Source organism: Rattus norvegicus, chromosome 6 (assembly GCF_036323735.1).
Source record: "Rattus norvegicus strain BN/NHsdMcwi chromosome 6, GRCr8, whole genome shotgun sequence".
In the NCBI taxonomy this organism is placed as follows: domain Eukaryota; kingdom Metazoa; phylum Chordata; class Mammalia; order Rodentia; family Muridae; genus Rattus; species Rattus norvegicus.
In genome coordinates, this window is record NC_086024.1 from 127,762,850 (window position 1) to 127,780,754 (window position 17,905).

The 17,905-nt window shown below is 43.1% G+C and overlaps 1 protein-coding gene across 3 annotated transcripts in view; it reads right to left on the reverse strand.

The window, feature by feature from the left end:
- Positions 1–12,098, reverse strand: part of Btbd7 (BTB domain containing 7) — an 89,763-nt gene extending 77,665 nt beyond the window's left edge. Inside the window, exon 1 of one of the 3 annotated variants that reach the window (XM_008764818.4) lies at positions 11,819–12,087. The gene's annotated coding sequence lies outside the window, so the exon portion shown is untranslated. Of the gene's footprint in view, positions 1–11,272; positions 11,775–11,818 lie in introns of those variants that run through there. The other 2 variants (XM_008764819.4, XM_008764821.4) reach the window with 2 other exon arrangements.
- Between the last annotated feature and the right edge of the window lie 5,807 nt (positions 12,099–17,905).

Genomic DNA, 17,905 nt, shown 5'->3' on the forward strand with positions numbered 1-17,905 from the left:
AGGACCCATGTCAGGTGGCTCAAATACACCTGTACCAGCTCTGCAAGATTTGATGTCCCTGACAGATATAATTAAAATAAGTCTTTTAAAAAACAGGAATATGAATGACAATATATTAAAGGCTAGTAAAGAGGCAAGACAGGAAGAACTAGAGAAAAAGAAAAAGAAAATGATGTTGTCATTGTTCTTTTAGGTGAAGCTTAGTGGTAGTTTTGTCCAGCATTACACAAGGCTCTGGTTTGATCCCAAGCACCCACCTCCTACACACACACAAATTGAATATGAGATACATTTTAAAAAAGAATTCTATATGCAAACAGAAAGTATATCCACTAGAAAGGTTAGTACAGAGCTGAAGATGTAGCTTAGCAGGCAGAGTACTTACTTAGCATGAACAAAGCCCTGGATATGATCTAACACCACAAAAACCAAGGAGGATATATGCCAGCATCTAGGAAGTAGAAGCAGGAGGCTCAGAAGGTCAAGCTCATCCTCAGCTTCAGAGTTTGAAACCAATCTGGGCTTCAGAGGAAGATACTGTCTCAAACCTGTTCACTCCCAAGAACCTCTCTGCTCTCAAATTAAATATAATTTTTAGCCACATGTATAAGTATATATCTGTGTGTGTGCGCGCGCGCGCGCACACACACACACACACACACACACACACACACACAGGTCTAATGGTAAGGCATTTGCCTAGCTTATGTGTGAGGGCCTGGGTTCAAGCACTAAGATTATCAAAACTAAGTAAAAGGATTTTCTTTTAACTAAACGTTTGTCTGGATATCTAAGTGCTGAGCACTTGGGGATATAAAATGAACAAAAAGTAGCATAATTTTTTGCTCCAAAGGTACAAATGTCTAGTAGAACACAGCAATAAACAGACAACTATACTGCCTGGGAAGTGTATATCAGTGAAGATGAAGAACTCTGGAAACAAGCTGCCTGAATGTGGATCCAGTTCTGCCATATATAACATTTATAAACTGCACAATCTTGGGCAAAGTTTTTGTCTTCTTCTTGATGATAATGAAACAGTCTGCTTTATAAGGTTGCTAAAGTGACATGTGAGTTGATAATGTAGGATCAGCAGTTAAAAAGTATGAACTTTATTCTTAAAGAGACAGAAAAGGAAGACATTAGAAAATAATGCTCCAAATAGCAACAGAAAGCATATGAAGACCCAAGCAAGGACAAAACCTGGTTGCTGAAACAAAAGTGATTTGGGAAGGAAGGCAGAGAAAGCAGGATGCGACCTAGGTGATCCATCACTGGCACTATACTTACATGGGCATGGGCTCACAGGCACGCGTACATACTTACTTCACTACGGAGTGGGAAAAAAAAGGAGCTTGTTAACGTTGATTTATTATTTTCTGTGAGTATGGGTTGTGTTCCTGAATGTATGTATGTTATGTGCACAACATGCATGCAGGAGCCTGTGGAAGGCAGGAGGGCATGAGATCTCCTGGAACTGGAGTTCTTGATGAATGTGAGCTATATGGATGCTAGGAACTGAACCCGAGTCCTCTGCAAGAGCAGTCACTACTCCTAACTTCTGAGCCATCTCTCCAGCACCTTTGTTTTTTGTCTTAAAAGTAATAGTGGGCTGGGAATTTAACTCGGTGGTAGAATGCTTACCTAGTATGTGTGAGGCCTCAAGTTCAACTTCTAGCATGGTGTTATGGGAGTGGATGACATGGGATACATAACCCACAAATAATACTAATTCTACTGCCTGAAATCAGTGACAGGCTTTTTCTTTGTCAAGAGGCTAAGAAGATGGCTCAGCAGGTAAAACCACTTGCCACCATGCCTGACAGCTTAAGTTTGATTCCCCAGGATCTATCTACATGGTAGAAAGAAAGAACTGACTCCAGCAAGTTGCCCTCTGACCTTAACACACACATGTAAACAAATACATAAATAATAAAATACCAAGGACTCCATACCCCCTGTACCTCCATGTTCATTGGCGTTCTAGTCACAAAATGGAGGAAGTAGAACTAGATTTTCATCAACTAATGAACTAGTAATTAAAATGTGGCACATACACAGAGTGAAACTTTATTCTGTAGTAAAGAATGAACTCTGCAGGAAAATGGATGAAACTAGAAAATATATTGACTGAGGTAACAATGGCCTAGAAAAACAAGCACTGCCTATTCTCCCTCATATGTGGACCCTAACTACACATTTTTACAATAGTATGATTTAACATTACTGTGTACTAGTAGAATCCAAAAAATTCAAAGGGGTCATCAGAGGGAGGGAGTGGGAATGGAACACATTGAACATAATATAGGAAGGGGGAATTACTAGGAGAATAAAGGTATACCAGGGAGGTAAGAGGGAGGATAGGGATGAGAAGGGGCAACTAAAGCTGTGGATGGATGAAAAAGCCATATAGAAATCTACTTTATAAGCTCATTGAAAAATGATATTGAATGGGGGTACCCTCCACGGGTATTTAATGTTCCTCCCAGAAGCCAAAGGTGACGAAATGAAAATCCTAGAGCCAGGTATAAGACACCTACTAGGCATTGGGCAGTTAAGTCCCAGATGTTTCTGAAACAATACAGGATACTGTCATTGCTCTTGGTTAGCCATCAGAACTTTATGGTAAGACCGTGTTGTTGAAAACACATTATACTTTTGTTAAAGGACATGGAGAAATCAAGCTGGAGCTGAACTGAAGTTTCTTCCCTACCCGCTAGCTTTCATGATGCTGGCCCATGCAAGTTGCTGGGGGAGAAAAGTCATCAACAGTTTTAATGAAATTTCTCTTATCATTAACAGATCTAACATTTGCCACAAACTTACCTAGCTCTGCCCAAAACATTTTGCTTTACAATAAAACTCATGCCTAGTCTAAAGCAAACAAAAAATATTTTGGGAAAGACAGGAATATTTAAATCTAATAAAGTATATTATAAAATTATAAATTATAAAATTTCTTAAAACACAATTCAGAAATGAATCCTAGATAGAACAGACCTAACTACAATTTTCAAAACACTTACTATCCAATATAGATGAAAATTAAAACATTATATTGTACCCCATAAGTATGTATAAATATTATGGCCTTTTAAAACAACAAGGACTGGGGAAATGTCTCAGTCAGAAAGGACCTGGTTTTAAAAAAAGCCAGGTGTGCTTGTAATCCCAGCACTGAAGAGACAGAGACAGGCACATGCTCAGCACCGGATGACCAACCCATCTACCCTATCTGCTGAGATCCCAACTGATGAAAGACTTTCTCAAAAAACACGGTAGATGTCTCCTATGGAACAGCGCCTGAAGCTGTCCTCTGGGCTTCATACATGCATGTGTGCAGACACATGGACACACACACGTACATACAATACATTGGAAGTTAGTTCTGCCGTATGTTTCCCACTTAAAAAAGGAAAGAATAGTACTATAAAAGTACAATTTAATATTGCTCCTTCCATAAGGGACTATGACAAGATGAGACCACAATTTCTTTTTTAAAAAGACACAAAACAAATGACTTCATGTCCCCCAAATTTATTTTACTTGTAAATGATTATGTATGTAGATATGTGCATGTGCGTAGATATGTGCATGTGAATGTGGGTGTCTGCAGAAACCAGAAGAGGGCATCAGGTCTCAGGAACTAAAGTTGCAGGTAGTAATAAGCTGTCTCATGAGGCTACTGGGAAACAAAACTCTGGTCCTCTGTACTTGCTTTTAACTGAGCAATCTCTGTAGTCCCATGATCCACATTTTCTACCTAAGTGAAATATATATTCAGGCACAATAGCTCACAGAGTTAACTCTAGCACTTAGGGGACTATGGCAAAAGGATTCCTTTGAGTTCAAGACCAACCTTCATTATAGAGTGATCTCTCTCAAAAAATAAATTCCAGTTGATAATTAAGAATCATCACAGGGCGGTGGTGGTGCATGCCTTTAATCTCAGCACTTCAGCACTCAAGAAGCAAAGGCAGGCAAATCTCAGAGTTTGAAGTTAGCCTCGTCTACAGAGCAAGTTCCAGGACAGCCAGGGATACACAGATAAACCCTGTTTTGTTTTGTGGGGATGCCAGCAAACAATATCTAAAGTTTTCATTTTAATTTGGCTTAAAGGTCATAATACACCTTACATTTATTTTAAACTTGCTTATCCAACAATTATACAGTCATCATGTTATTTTATCCCAAGGACACTTGGTGGATATCTATCATGAACAGACATGTTACATTCTATATACTTTGACTTACAGTCAGAGACATCAAGTGAGTACTTACAATATGCTGTGATGTAGATGGGAGAGAGGTCTAAAGTGCCAACAGAGTAGACAACTGTTGGTAAAGATAAAATAACTAGACCTTGAGAATAAAGGGCACTGTACCAACCAGAACATTTTTAATTCCACAGAGCTTGTTTAAAACAAGAAATTTGTGGTTGAAGAGATAGCTCAGTGGTTAAGAGCACGTGCTGATTTTCCAGAGGAGCCAAATTTCGTTTTCTGCACCCACATGGCAGTTCACCAAGACCAGTCCCAGAGCCCTCTTCTAGCTTGTGCAGATACATAGTACAAAACTTACAGTCAAAGCACCCATACACATACTTACATAAATATGTGGTCTCATAAATGTATCTGTTATAAGAAATCCTGTAGTAGGGAAGTTCAGGGCATGATATAACTAAATGATGCCACCAAGAACTCTCTTTCTACCTCTGATCTGCTATCTTCAGGAAATGTTTTATCCCTGTGGTTAGAGGACAACTGCCAACAGCATTAAGGGCCTCATGTTCTCATGTTCTTGAACATGAAGAGAAAGAAGAACCATTTTCCTCAGAAACAGTCTGTCTCCTTTAGTTCAACCTGACTGGGGCAGGTAACAGTTTACAAGGCAATGCAACTGATTGGATTAGACTAACCAAAACCTAACCCTGGAGTTGGTGATGAATCATCTCTAAGTGCCCTATATTTAAGAATAAAAGCAGATTTGTCAGGAATGGAGATACATGATGGGCAGCTAACAAGAGTTGATGACAAAGAATAAGGAAACTCCGAGCACTTGGATAAACACATGAAAACCACAGATGGAAGGAGAGGAAATAAGAAACAGCTTGGTTCAACTGGAGTGATGGGAAATGTAAGATTGGACACATTCTGCTGTACTTTTTGGAAGTATTATCAAGAACAGTCAAGGGCTGGAGAGACAGCTCAGTGATTAGGTGCATGCAGGTAGCTCTCAATCAACTGCAGCTCTAGCACCAGCGGGTCTGACACCTCTGGCCTCTGCGGGTACCTGCACTCATGTGCATATTCCCGCCCTTATCCCTCCCCCATATAATTAAAATAATAAAAATAAGTTAAAGAGACAAAAATAGCCAGAGATAGGTAGGGAGAGTAAGGAAAAAGTGGCCTGGCCCAGCCTCAGCTAGCGGCTATTCAACAACAGTCCGACTGGTGAGGAGAGGAATAGAAAAGAACAGAACAGGGTTTAAAATCCACACGTAGATTTCTAAAAACCTAGGCAAGACAATTCTACTTTTGTTGCCGTTGTTTTGTTGAGGCAGAATCTCACTATGTAGCCTTAGCTAGCCAGGAACTCACTATTTAGACTATGGCTGGCGTGGAAGTTATGGGTGTCTGTCTGTCTCTGCCTCCTGAGTGCTGGAATTAAAGGTGTATACCAAACATCCAGCACTATCTTTTCTTCTTTTTTTTAATGCGTGTGTGTGTGCACTCCTGCATATTAGAATACATGTTTAGGTCAGACAACAGCTGTGGGAATCAGTTCTCTTCTTCCGCTATGAGGATCTCAGGGATTAGACTCAAAGCCATCAGGCTTAGCAAGTGTCTTTACCTGCTAAGCCATCTTGCTGATCCTTATTTCTTTTATAACAAGAGAGAAAATTAATCTTCAAACAGATTAGGTAACTTACTTGAGATTGCAAAGTGATTAGAGCCTGGTACAGTGGTGTGCATCTATAGTCTCAGCTGCTGGGGAGGCTGGAACAGTAAGATCACTTGTGCTGTGAGTTCAAGAACAGTCTGGGTAACAGTGTGATGCCATCAAAAAGAAAACAAAATCAAAAGACTATAAACAGTAGTCAGACTATAAAGAGAGGTTTGATGCCCAAAGTCAGTTTTTTTAACAGCATAAATTCAAATGAAAATGTTTTTTAATGTTTCATAAATAAGGCTGATATAGTGGCTTGCACACAGTACTTGGGAAGCTGAGGTAGGGTTACATCACTAGTTAAAGGCCATCTGGGCTATGCTGTGAGTTCTGGGCCAGCCTGGGGTACATAGCAAGACCCTAACTCAGAACAAAAATAAAGTATGTGTATAAAGCCAGGACTGCCATATTATTTTGTCAACATCACAATTTTCTTATTCACCAGGCTAGAAACTCTTGCAGAACTTACATTTAAAAAACAAAACCAAAAAACAGCTAAAATACCCAATAAATCCTGAATGTAAAAAAACGATCTCAATGTAATAAATGCCATACACAAAAACTTGTGCTAACACCAGACCCTGTTTCCTTCTGTGTGTGTGTGTGTGTGTGTGTGTGTGTGTGTGTGTGTGTGTGGTGTGAGAAAAAGAGGGAGGGACAGGCAGGCAGACAGACAGACATTTCCCTCTAAGAGCTACATTAGACTTAACCAGAATTCATTTAAGTGGGAAGGAGAGACATGACTCCTACAACTACACAAAAGCATTGACATACATGTGCACCCACAATCTTATACATACAATCATACACACAATAAATAAGTGCAAAAAGGTTAATACTACCCAAAGCAATTTTCATTATTTAATAGAACAAAATCCCAATAGTTTTTATTAGCGAACTCTATTTTAAAATTTCTATGGCATCTCAAAAGATTTCACTGCAAAACAATCATTAAAAGTGCAGAGGTCTCATATTCGTTGATTTCAAATCTTAACTACAAAGTAGTTATTAAAATAGCCTGATGCCAATACAAAGAGACCTAGAGAGCCACAACCAAAACATAGCACTTATGGTTCAATGGTTATTGCTCCCTCCCTCCTCACTCTTTCTCTCCTTTTCTTTCTTAGTACATGCTAAGGATTCTCACTACAACTACACTACATACCCAGTCCTCAAATGATTTCCATTAAGGTGCCAAAGCTATCGAATCAGACAGTATTTTTAAATAAATAGTACTGGGAAAACTGAACTTAACTGGGAAAAGTTAATCTTAAAAAGATAGAGTATTTATAAGTATAGAACCCTTAACAGAAAACAAAAGGAGAAAACCTTTATGGCAACCATTTCCACACCACACCAAAAGTACAAACAATGAAAAGAGAAATAAGGTAAACAGGACTTCATCATAGCTAAAAACTTTCTGACAGACTAGAGGTGTTGTTGTAGTAGTGGCTGAAGTTGGGATTTTGTCCCAACATCACAGAAAAAAAAATTTCTTTTAAGTTCTTGTTGGGTGTGGTGGGTACATGCCTGCAACCCCAGAGTTTGGGTTATAGAAAGAAGGTCCCTAGTTCGAAGGCCAACCTGACCATGCAGTAAGACCTGGTCTCAAAAAGCCAACAAATAAGCTGGGTTTTTTTTTCACATCGAGGAAGAAAAGGCAGCACAGATAAGTAGAAAACATTTGCATTTTGTTGTAGGTGTAGGTGTCAAGTCTGATCTGGGTTTGAATTCAATCTCCCCCATATCTCCAACCACAAGACGAAAGGACAAACAACTCTTGCCAAGCAGTTCTTTGACCTCCATACATGTACTACGGAATGTCCTCAAGCGTGCTAGCACTCCCACACAAGTGTAATTTTACAGGATCATGTCTGATAGGAGATCAATACTCAGAAAAACCAAAGAACTCCGACAACTCAACAACCAAACAGAACTTTTGATTGAAAACCTAGGCACAGGAGCTGGGCATGGTAGGCTGTGCATCTAACTCCAGAACTAGGGAAGCTAAGCATTTTGATGCTAGTCTGTGCATCAAGACCCCTCTCAAAAAACACAAAGTGACAGATGAGGTGACAAAATGCCAGTAAGTACAGGAAAAGATATTCATCACTAAGTAAATGTACATTAAAACACAATGATAACCACATACACTCTCTAGGATGACTTATTATAAAAAGAGAATCCTTCACACCCCAGAACACAATCTTTGTGCACTACTGGTGGGAATATAAATTTCCTTTGGCTCGATAAATACCCAAACTGAAGAGATATCTTGAACAGGTCATTTTTACCATGTTCACAGCAGCATTTTACATAGTGATCAAAAGACAGGGGTGTCCATGACCACTGAAGACACAACATGTAGTATATACTGAGAATGGGTTTCTCAGTTTTAAAAAAGGAAGGAAATTCTGACACCACACAACACGAATGGACCATCAAGCCAGTCACAAAAGAAAAATACTGAGTTTTAGATTCTATGATTGTACTTCTACCTAGTCAAGGTCATAGATACAGTAGAATAACAGATTTCAGTTGCTGCGGTTAACCATGTTAGTGTTTAAAGAGCACAAATTTTCAGTTTGGATGAAAGAATTCAATTCCTCAGATTGAGGCTGTGTCACTTTGTCTCTGAAACCAACTCAGCATACATGGAACCCTCAATTCAAATCTCAGCACTAGGGGAAAAATAAATCCTGACTATGTGGCCGGCAACATCATCCATCACATAGAGCTATCTGCTGCATGAGCTGGTGAGTCCTAAGTTCCATCCCTGGGAACCCACATAGTAGGAGAGAATCAACTCCTCTAATAGTCCCATGACTTTCACCTGTGATCTTTGGCTGCATGCACATGCATGTATATGCACTAACAAAAAATAAAATCTAGTAAAAATAACATTTTTTAGGGCTGGAGAGGTGGCTCAGTTGTCAAGTGCCATCTTAACCAAGAGCATCTTCCCCTCCAAAGGACTTGAGTTCAATTCCCAGCATCCACATCAGGTGCTCCTAACTACCTGTGACTCTAAGTTCCTATATGCACACTCAGAGATAATTAGACACACATACACACACACTACACAAAGTAAAGTAAAAGAAAAATAGGGGGTGGTGGGAGAGATGGTTAAGAGCACTGACTGTCCCTCCAGAGATTCAATTCTCAGCATCCACATGGCAGCTCACAACTTTCTGTCACTCCAAGACCTGACATCCTCACACAGACATACATGTAGGCAAAACACCAATGTACAAAAAGTAAAAATAAGTTAAAAAGATATATATATATATATACACACACACACACACACACACACAATTTAAAACTAACTCAGCAGATAGCAATGATAATGATGTACAACAATGTAAACTTGTACAGAACTGTACAATTACCAACAGTTAAGATTTTATTACATATATTTTACTTCAGTGAGTGTATAAGACACCCACCTACCTGCTAGGTAACCCTTCTTACTAACTTTACCTTACCTAGCTCAGCAGTACATCATCCTTAGATCTGATTTTCAGCACTACAAAAAAGTATTTTGAGATAAACTTTGCTGGGTTGTACAAATCTGTAACCTTAATATCTGGGAAGCAGAGGAATGATCCTAGTTTAAGATATCATCTCTGAGTCAGGTAATAAAATGGCTAGCTACTATCTTTTTGGCTCATTTTATTCTTGCCTTATTTTAACTTAACCTGTGGTTGACAGCTTTTAACAAACATCTTTAAAGGTTTGTTAAAACTTGTACAAAACTTGAAATTTCAATTTAGCACTCATATCCTTCTACAGAGTCAGCCTTCTGGCTAACGTCCCCTATGGAAAATACCCTCTAGAGAGGAGACTGCCTGCTCCTTTTGTCTCCCTCTATTCCCTTTCCCTAGCATTAATCTCCAGTTTAGACTCTTGCTCCCCCACCCCACCCCCAGGTCACAAAGCAACTGGCCCAATCTCTCTGTAAATATAAACACTCATTGGCCAGTTAACATTCCAAGTGTCCCAGGAAGTTATTTAAACTCCCAAGGGCCAGCTAGAACTCCCTCTCCCCTGACCTCCCACATGTGAGTGCATCTTTTTCCAATAAGAACCTCGAGGCAAAGTCTATTATACATTATATTTCTTACTCCCACCCCCAGGTCTGGAATAATGAAAACACAAAGCAGACCTTCAATAATCTGCACCCAGTGATTAAAATATGAAAACATAATCATTTGATTCTATTTCTGAAAGTTAAATTCTGAAGCCCTACAGCAGGAGAGAAGGGGGACTAGGCAGTATAACCTGGAAAACCACTGTGTTTTAAATCCTAAGGTTAGAGCCAGATACAAAGAACTTGAGATGCTAATCATGTTGGGACACAGAACTCTAACAGGAGTTAGGTTTTACAGAATGAACCCATGCCAGAGTGAGCCAGGCTACAATGTGATGAAAATCTAGTTATGGACCTAAGAAAACTTCAAATGAAATGTTACTCAGGTTTTATTAAATATGGTGTTGGGTGGGTTGGCCTCTTTGCAGTTATTTTGGGGTAGCTGCCAGGTTCAGAGAGAGATGCTCATTTCTGCTTTCAACTTTATTGTGCAAAGTCCTACTGATTGGGATGAACAGTGTGGTGAAAGCAATTCACAAACAGTAGTGCAGGAGTGGAGTGAAAAGAGCTCTTTCTCACCTGCAGAAGCCTCGATCCTAGTTAGGTCTCACCCCTTCCCAGGTAAGACCCATGGCCAGGCACCTTTCTGTGTCCCCCCCCCCCAAAACACACAAATCTCTAAAGGTTTTTCTGACCCCAAAATTCCAAGACAAGCCTAACCTCAGCTGCTATTAAGTTCATATAACTTCAAGTCTTTCTTCCAGACTTACAAAGAAGACAAGGTGTGTGATATGAGATGCTACTCAGAGACAAAAGATAACGTTTTCTGGAGAAGCTAATTTATCTGCAAAAATGCTTCTTCCTAGAGCTAACTTATCTGCAAAAATGCTTCTTCCTTGCTCATCACAGTAAAATGTTTGAGCTGAGGAAACAGTGCACTGGGAAAGAGAGCCAAGATTGCTCTGTAAAGTAGGCCTACTCCAGAGTACTTATTATGCGTGCTGGTATGTGAGAGGCGCTGTGGTAGTTCAAAGCAGATACAACACTCCTCAGAGTTTCTCCTAAGACGGTGAGAAAGTTCTCACCCTAGAGTGTGAGAGAGTGAGTGTGAGTGCGTGGAAGGGAGTAAACAGCAGAGCAGCAGAAGAAAAGGCACGCCTTTCGCCAAGTACTCTAGGGAGCTCAGCCTCCGCGTCTCCATCAGACGCTCGGTATTGTTTCCCCACCTACCTGTCAAAGCTCAACGCCAGTTTCTTTCCTCCCAGAGCACTCACCCCGGACGATTTCACTTCGCCCGTGTGGAGTGACCCTCCCCAGGCCTACACCTCCCCAAGCTCTGGCCCTCCCTGAGGCCTCACGCCCACCCGTGGCCCCGCACCCCGTAAACAGGAGTCCGCGCCGGGAGCGGATTCCCGAGCGCAGGGTGCGGCGGGTCCCGCCCCTCGAAGCCCGGTGCTAGGAGCGGGTCCGGGCGGTCACCGGGGCGGGGGTGGGTGGGATGCGCGCCCTCCGGCCCCGAGCGCCGCGCCTCAGTCACAGCGGGGCCGGAGGCGCGCTGTCCGGCCCGCCCCTCAGGGCGCGGGGACCGGCCGGTCCCGCGCCGGCGCTCTGGGCCCTAGACGGCCGGCTGGTCAGCGCCTGAGCAACCCCCACGGCGTCCGGGCCTCAGCCAAGGAGCCACCACGCCCAACCACCGCCCCTTCCTCAGCCGGACGCCTCGCGTCCGCGTCGGACGGCGAGACGGCTCCTCTGCCTCAGACACCGAGGGACACTCACCTCGGAGGCTCCTCCCGCCGCGACTGCTGCTGGGACCGCTGCCGTCGCCTCCGCCGCCGCCGCCCCCAGCGCCGCCGTCCGCACTGGCGCCAGCCCCCGCGGCCATTCTCCTCCAGCCGCCGCCGCCGCCGCCGCCCTCCCCTCTCCTGTCAGTGGTTTAGGCTCCGGGACCACTCCAGGTTCCCCCCGTCGCCATTTTGACTCCGACAGGGAGCAGGAGGGGCTCACCTCGGCGTGGCCCTGGCGCGCCTGCGCCGCTCTGCGGAGCCGGACGGCCCCGCCCGCCCCCGCCGTCGGCGCGCCCCCGTCACGTGACCCGACGTCGCCGCGCGGAGTTGGGAGAGGAGGGGCACGCTAGGGAGGCGCGTTCCCAGGGGCTCAGGCCAAGAGGCGAGTGCGCGCACATTCTTCTGGCTAAGTCTGTCCGAGGGAGGTGCGAAGGGGCGCTGGGTACTTGTTGCAGCATCCTGCACAGCTCTTGAAATTGTAGGGTATTATTCGTTGTATCTAAATGGAATAACCAGCACTACGCAGGGGAAGGCCAGTTCCACTGATTCGTTTCCTCTGGGCAGCCGCCACCCACCGGGTGTTGGCATAAAATGCTTGCCTCAAAAAGAACTGCGATCCGGAGGAAAATTCCTTCCTGGCCGACTTTGCGTTTCAGTGGCTTCCTTTTGTTTGGAAACTGTTTTGTCCTCTTGGTACTTTTATAGGTAGTACTTTGCTAGTTACCTAGTATTTGAGAAAAAAGATACCGAAAAGTTCCAACAACAAAGAACTAGGCTGAATTCACAGTGTCCCCCATGGGGGAGCCAGATCTCTTTCATAAACAGCCCTTGTTTGTGATTTTTGCGGTAATTACCGCAAGACTGTAACAAAAACGACTTACATTTATAAGCCCTACAGTTTTCAAAGCACAGTTAAATACATGGTTTCTGTCTGAATGCCAAAACCGCCCTTTGAGGTAGTTGGGACCGGCGTTATTATCAGTTTTACAACTAGGGAAGCGGGCAAGCCAAGACAAGAATCCAGGCTGTGTCCTTCAGGAATTTGCGTTTTCCGTGTTTCCCCAGTCTTTCCGAAGCAAGTTTTTTGTCACACTTCTTTTTGATGGTGTTAGATTAATTTTTTTATGTGTGTGAATGTTTTGCCTGCATGTATGTGCGCCACATGCGTGTCTGGTTCCCACGGATCCCCTGAACTAGAAGTCATAGATGGTGGTAGAGTCATCATGTCGGTGCTGGGAATGGAGCCCGGATCCTTCGCAAATGCAACAAGTGCTCTAAATCACTGATCCATGTTTTGGGCTCTTTATGGCCCCTTTAAAAGCACCTCAATAAAAGGCCCTGTCCTTAGTTCCTGAATAAATTGACTCGATTTAACCTAATCTTTTAAAAATTTAACTGGCCCGTAGCATTTACTTTAACTTTCTCAATTGATTTGAGGGTGGGGGGTATTTGTGCTTTAGGTAAATTTCAAAGGATAAAAGCAATGAAAGTTTGTCACGGGTTTGGCTTCTGGTTTTTTGTTTTGTTGTGTTTGCTTTTTTTCTGTTTTGTAGTAAAAAGGGTCCTGGCCCTTTGATATGTGCTTTTGTTTTTGTTGAGTATATGGTGTGCGTGTGCATATGTGGTGTGTTTGTGGGGGTTGGGGGTGGGGAGGGGGTGTGCAGGGCAGAGAACAAACTCAGGAGTCAGTTTTCCCCTTTCACTTTTGAGGTAAGGTCCCTTTTTATTTCCGTCCAGCTGACCTGTGAGCTCTGTCTCCCATCTCTACAAAGTAGCAATGAGACTAAAAGATGAAGAGACACCGGTTCTGAAGATTTAATTCAGTTGCGTGGCAAGCACTTTACCCCTATCTTTCTAGTCTCTGTTTTAAAAGGAAGTTTGACCTTTATTGTTTTACAGATTTGGCCTTCAGTTAAAGGGCATAAATTGTTTCTGTCAACTTTTTTTTTATGATTTATTTATTTATTTTATGTATGTGAGTACACTGTCGCTGTCTTCAGACACACCAGAAGAGGGCATCAGATCCCATTGCAGATGGTCGTGAGTCACCATGTTGTTGCTGGGAATTGAACTCAGGACCTCTGGAAGAGCAGTCAGTGCTCTTAACCACTGAACCATCTCTCTGGCCCTTCTGTCAACTTCTAATAAAAGAACTTTTATTTCTTTGAATATTTTCCTGACTTTTTTTCGAACATTTTTTTTCTTTTTTTCGGAGCTGGGGACCGAACCCAGGGCCTTACGCTTGCTAGGCAAGTGCTCTACCACTGAGCTAAATTCTTCGAACATTTTTAAGTTTATTGTATTTTCCTTATTGAGTCATTAACTGCTTTCTTTCAAAAAAGAACTCTTCCTGGATGTATTAGTTTACCATTTCCTCGTGCATTGTATATGCTGCCTCTATTTTAATCTCTGAAGGTCTGTCAATTATAGCAGAAACTGTAACTATTGTTCAAAAAAGGATTCTGTTTGCACAAGGGCTTCTTCCTGCTTCCAGAGCTGCGTATACGGTGACTGTAATCTCCTGTGAGACATGGCTGCCCCCAGATCTCTGGGAAAGACCATGATCACCAAAAAGAGGGCACAGAGCTTCACCCTGGTGACCAATATGTCAGAGTTAAGTACAACTGATGGAAACCCAAAGGTGACAACAGGAGGTGTGGAGATTCAAGGGCCAGATTCTGATGCTCAACATTTGGTTATGAAACAAGAAGAAAACTGGGTACCTGCTGCCCACTGGTTTCTGGAAGTTCCTGATTCACAGCATCAAGAAGCTGGATGAGCTCCTGGTGTGCAGCTTACCGAGCTGAGCTTAGTCACCATGTTTTCTCCAGGCACTCAAAACCATAGGAAAAGCAGCACAACCAGCCATCAGTCACCAAACCTGACACCATGCTGCGCAACAGCAGCAATAACAAAAATGGATAAAAAGTGTTCCCTTTGCACTAAGGTAACTCCAGAAACTGCCACAGAGGGGAGAGGGATTCCCCAACAACTGATGAGCGTCAACCGGCTACACAGCTGTGAGCAATAGCAAATGGTGAGTGGAAAAGAGTCTTGAGGGAAACCGCTCCATCTATTTGGAGTTGATGAGTAGCTCTTCATGCTGACCTCCTAGCCCCCCTCCACTGTAGCTCTAGTCCATAACTGCACGATATCTACAGTCAGGCCCCTCCACTATTTTCCACAACTTCAGCTTCGTCTATATCCATTGAACACATTAGGGGATGGAGAGATGGCTCTGCAGTTAGGAGCACCGGCTGCTCTTTCAGAGGACCCAGTCTTGCTTCACAGTGCTCACATTGCAACTCACAACGAGCTGTAACTCCAGTTCTGCAGTATCCCATACCCTCTTCTGACCTCTGGCAGCACTAGGCATGCATGTGGTGAGCAAACATATTCAGACGTTAATACACATATGCCTTTAAAAACCTTTAAAGTGAGCCATCTCTAACTTGCTTTTACTTAACCATAAACATAGGAAAAGGACTTATTTCAGGGTTTCCACCAGCAATCTTTGTTTTCATGGATTCTGACCTTGTGATGAGGCACAATTCGGCAGAAGTTTGTGGCACTTCCTCATGATAGCTAGGAAGCAGAGATAGGGAGAGACTGGGGACCAGAGGTAATCTTCAAAGGTAAACTCCAGTGACCTTCTTCCAGCTATGGCCTACTTCCCACTAGTTCCCAGAACAGCATCCCCGATAGACACCAACTGTTGAAAACATGAGCCTGTGGACTGTATTCAGTTTGTACTTAAATGAAAACAGAGTCAGATAGATGAACATGTGACACAATCCAGCCAATCAGAACCTTTCCTGAAAAATTTCCTGAAGGAAGTATTTCCCCTTGCTAGATTTCTTTATAATCATGACCTTAAAAGACTGTGTTAATTGTTTTCCTCCACTAAGAGGGGAATGCACAGATGCACAGGCATCAGGAAAGAAGAGCAGAGACAGAGACAGACTGGGAGGAAAGCCTCGACCTTTGAATATGTGCTCAGATGTCTCTGAATCTAAACCAGCCCCCTCCCCCCATTTTAGTGTTTTAGGAGCCATTAAGAGGTCCTAACTCCTCATTTTATCTTCAACTAATTGGAAGTGGATAAAAGCAGCGGGCTTCTGTTGTTTGCAGTCAGAGATCTGAATTCATAGCCAGTTTCTCCTTCCCTTCCTCCTCCTCTTCCTCCTCTTCCTCCTCTTCCTCTTCTTCCTCCTCCTCTTCCTCCTCTCCTCCTCTGTTTCCTCCTCACAGTTCCACATGGTTACAAAAGTTGAAAACCTGATACATTTACATCCATGAATTCCAATTTTTGTCACTCCAATATCCTGGTTTTCTTTTTAATTTTTATTTAATTTTAAGTTGTGTGTGTGTGTGTGTGTGTGTGTGTGTGTGTGTACATATGGATGGGGATATGTGCATACCACAGTGTGCACGTGGAAGTCAGCAGACAACCTGAGGAAATCAGTCATCCTCCTCTACTGTGTGGGTCCTGGGGATGGAGCTTCTGTTGTTTGGTTTGACTAGAAGTACTCTTATGGTTGAGCCTCTCACCAGCTCAAACTCTAATAGTATTTTCTTCCCAGTATACTTGCTTTTTTAATATTCATAAGCCATGGAAGCCCCTTCTCAAGCCCCTTCCTGTGTGTACCATAGAAACAGGGTTTGGTTTTTGTTGCTGTTTTTTTTTAAAGTCTCTGATTGATTTAAGAAAACAAGACCATTGGGCAGGCAAGATGATGCCGTGGGTAAAGGTGATTGCCACCAAGCCTAGAAACCTGAGGTTCCCAACATCCTGAGTTCAATCCTAAGAACCCATATGGTAGTAGGAAAGAGACTCCTCTATAAATTGTCCTCTGATTCTCATACATATACTATGACACATGGAGCAACACACACACACACACACACACACACACACACACACACACACGAATAAAAGTAAATAAACATTTAAAAAAAAAACTAGCTGTGAGCTGAATTCAAGGCCAATCTGTGACCTTATCTCAGAAAAAACCCCAACAATTTTTAGTGTGAGGTTTGACTAGGATCTGAATGTTAAATTTTTTTCCTATACTGCTGGTGGGAGTGAAAATAGAAAAAAATGCTTAGGAAAGCAGTTTGGCTTTGCCTAGGAAGGATGAAACTCTTTAGTGCTACCACACACCTAAGATAGGCCACCCAACCCTCCCTAAAGGTACCCTTAATTATCATTAGGCAAAATTTGAGAGCTATGCTAATTTCACATTAGGTCTCTGTCAAAGTTATTCTTGAATGTGTTTGTCTCTTTAAATGATTAAAGACGTTATAGCCTAGCAGATTAGCCATTTAATTGACAGCTGTCAGGCCCTTCAGGCAGCAGTAGCAGCAGTAGCAGCAGTAGCAGTTGCCTAGGAGCCTGACTGAGTAGCCCCCAAATCAGAAGATTGGGAACCAAGTGTAACTTCTGCTGTTGGGGGCCATGGACCCTGAGTCTAGGACAACAGTGAACAAGATCACAGCTGCCCTCAAAGGTGTGTTGGGGTAGTAGCAACTGCAGTAGAGTGTGGCAGCTCACAGACACCTGCTTATTGAAGCAGCTCGACATTGTGACCACTAACTGTTATATACCTCACGGCTGATCACAGAAACTTTAGTGCAGCCAGAGATGCCGAGCGGAGACTTCTTTCTAGCCCCAGAAACTGTCACAATGGTCATGTCCTCCTATGTAGTGACAGCTTTGCTTTGGGAACTCGGCTTCCCTCAGTGCTGTGGTGGCGCTGAGACTTCACCCTGCTTTTGACAGCTTCAGGTAACCCTTGTGTGACCTTGTCTGCAAGGACTGCAGGTGTCTCCCTCCCCCTCAGCAGCTCGGGACAGCATAGCACCTCCTCCACCCTTGACAGCTAGTGTTGCAGCCTTAGGTCTCAGGAAAGCCTTCTGAATGGTCTCATTGCCTGCCCGAGCTGTAGCTCAGGCAGAATGAGCTGGCTGCACCAAAGAGCAGAAAATTCTCCGGGCTGCCAGCTGCAGGCACAGCCAGAAGCAGCAGCTAGAGGGCAGCGGAAAGGTTCAGAGAGCAGCAGGGAGCTCAGAAGGAGAA